The sequence below is a fragment of the Propithecus coquereli genome, unplaced genomic scaffold, assembly GCF_000956105.1.
Source record: "Propithecus coquereli isolate 6110/MARCELLA unplaced genomic scaffold, Pcoq_1.0 Scaffold519, whole genome shotgun sequence".
Lineage (NCBI taxonomy): Eukaryota > Metazoa > Chordata > Mammalia > Primates > Indriidae > Propithecus > Propithecus coquereli.
In genome coordinates, this window is record NW_012151052.1 from 1543850 (window position 1) to 1547079 (window position 3230).

The following is a 3230-nucleotide window of genomic DNA, read 5'->3' on the forward strand; positions in this document are numbered from 1 at the left end:
GGATGATTGGTAAGATAGCTGGTAAGAGATTATATTGGGATGTGCCTATGTGGGGATTCCTGTAAGAGATTAAACTTTGAATCACTAGATTGAGTAAAGAAGATCAGACTGGGAGTTACACCATTAGCTCACCTGGGTCTCAGGCCTTCAGATTTGAACTGAATTATATCATTGGCTGTCCTATTTTTCCATCTTGCAGATGGCATATCATTGAACTTTTCGTCCTCCATGATTGTGTGAGCCAATCTCCATAATAAATTGCCTATTATACTTGATCTATTTATCTATCAATCGATCGATGTATCGATCTATATCTATATACTTCCTATTGATGCCGTTTCTCCAGAAAACCCTGACTAATACTCTAGAAGTTCAGGACATGTGTATGCATATGGATGTATATACAAAAACATACGTGTGAAAACTAAAGGCATAAAATCAATAATCTCAGCTTCCACATTACCAAACTATAGAATAAGGGGCAATTTAAACCTAAAGAACTAAAATATGAAGAAAGTAAATAGGGAGGAGGAGGAAGATGGCTGACTAGAGACATCAGCTGCCAGATTGTCCTGGAGTGCAGGAAGGATTTCAGATAAAGAAGAGGGGGGATTGGGTAAAGCTCAGATATAGTTTGGGGAGAAGGAAACTTCCAGAAATTTCATGGGAAGAAGTTGTAGAGAAAACAGGAGGAAAAAGATATTGTCAGAGAACAACCCTAGAGAAGCTTGGAGCCAGTGAGGAGGGTAGTTGGGGGGTTTCATTTCTCCTTCCCTCACACTTCCCATATTCACTGGGCCTCTGAGCTGGTTGGGTGCTTTTCCACCCTCACGAGCCCAAGGGCTACTGCAACCATTGTACTGAGAGCTTCTTGAAAACAAAGCTTCAGGCTTCTAGCCCCTTTGGGGTCACTCCCTGTAGCCACAGTCCTTGAGTCAAGAAAATGGCTACCATATTGCTTCTCCACCCCTAGCATCCCTTTGTCTGCTCCAGGGAGATCTAGATCTTCAGTTTTCACATCACCTGTTCCCCTCAGACAGCTCCCAACTCCTGCCGTGAGGACCCGGAGAATTTGTGTGATCTCAGAGCTTGTACATTCCATGTGGGCTTCCTTCTAGGGAGAGCGACCAGAAGGGCAGGAATGCTGGCTCTTCTTCATTCAGATGATTTTTCTCCCCTACCCCTCCCATGCCCACTGCAGCCAAAGGGTCGATTGAGCTGAGAATTTCAAAAGAATCCCCTCTGTTCATGCACCCAGAAGTCTGAGGTTTCCACAGAGAGTGGGGCCAAAGCTTATCCTTTGTGGACCCGCAGTGGACCTAGAGGTGCTTGGTCTGGGAGTTCTCTACCCACCAACACTCCCCAGAGACACACGTTGGCAGGACAGGCATGCAGGCTAAATCCTGTATCCCTAGGACTTGATCGGGTTTGTTTTGGGGGCACAGAGGTGAGCTTTGAGGACTAAACTTGGGAGTCGAGGGAGCCCATGTGGGCAGAACTGACAGGAGGCTGCACCGTGGGTCTAAGCCACAGAAAACTGGTGGAATACCCATTCCCCCTACAAGAAAGCCACATTTTCAGGCTGGGGTAGGACCTCAAGGAGGGAAGTTCCCAACCTGTGGCGTCACTGCTGGTGAGCTCAGCGAGTTCAGGTGCCCCTTTGCAACCAGATGTTGGAAGGAAACCTGCAGGGCAGGGGAGGAGGGAGAAGAGAAAAACTCACTTCCCACAGCCAGTCTGTGACTTTCAGATGGCCCCTTCCCCATAACCGCAATTTCAGGTTTCGTGGGGCCATTTCAGCCACTTTCCATTGGATTTTCCCTGTGTCCTGGAGCTGACTTTTACTCCTTGCGGAGACAGCTCTAGGGCCTGCCTCTACAGAGCCTGAAGACAGGTTCGACCAACCTAACCCTGCCTGACCTCGATCCTCCACCCACCTCTGCAGTGGTGGAGCACAAGCTATCCCCTGGGAGCCCGAGGGCCCCTCTCAATGCCTCTGTGTTTTGGAACTGAGGGGCTAGAGCCAGTGGTAGGCCCCTGAGAATAACACTGCAGCTGGCTTTTTCCTGCAAGCACCAACTGGTAACAGTGAGAACAATTTGTACAGTGCATTGCAGCATCTACTGACTCAATCAAATAGGTTGTGGCTGATTCTTACTCAAAAGCACCACCTACCATCTCAGAGATTAAGCAGGGTGTCCCAATATAAATGACACAGCTGTGGGAAGGGGAAGACATCAGCATAGAAACATCCCACGGGGGCACCGCTCTTAAGGAGAGGAGTAAAAGATACAGGCAGCTCAAGCTGTGAGGGGTCTCCCTTCTTCACTGCTGACCTCTGGGCTGATTGGGGAGCTGTTAAGAGCCTGCACAGAGACACAGCACCAGAGAGCAGGTATAGCAGACATCTGGTGGACACCGATCCCGGGTTTCTGCAGCTGACGCCGTCTTAAATACTCAAGTGCATGGTACCAGGTCGGGTCAGGACTCAGTTTTTCAGCAGTGGCCTTCACAACATCTCCACCAAGCCTGGGAAGGAGCAGGGAGAACAGATGCTCCCCTGTGCTGTGCCCTGAGACTGGGCCCAGGAAAGCCTCTTCCCCTGCGTGGGATCTGAGCAGAGGAATCTCAGATGCAGCAGTCACCACCTAGGAAGCCTGGATAGACAGCCTCAGTGGGCCCTAGATAGGGGGAAGAACCTTGGCTGACCAGAAGCACAAGCCTGCCTTCGCTGTTGCTTGGCCTCTGGGACAAACCTCTGCCTCTGTGACTAGGCATCGCCAGTTTCTGCACTGAAAAAACTGCCCTCTCCCTTGCTTAGTCTGCTGATATGTCTACAACAGGAATGTGGAAGTGTTGAATGTTCCCTAGGGAAGAGCATGGAGTGGTGTGAGCTGTGCCAAGTAAATGTATAATGAGATGCCACCTAAAATTTTATCTATAATTATGATATGATACATATAGAATTGGAACAACAAGAAAAGAATGTAAACTATAAAAGAAATGAAAGAAAAACCATTTTTCCATACACTAAGACAACAATTGGAACAGTCTTGTGATGGCCCACATGGAAGGAAACATCCATATTGGGCATCTGAAATGCCTGGGACCTTAATCAAACGTGCAGGCAGTGGCATGGTTCAGGTCTGTTCGGGATGTCCCCAGCTGGCTCCTGTCTCCTACAGAGCACCTTGCCCAGAGTTCCTTCAATTGTCAGAGAACCTGGCCAT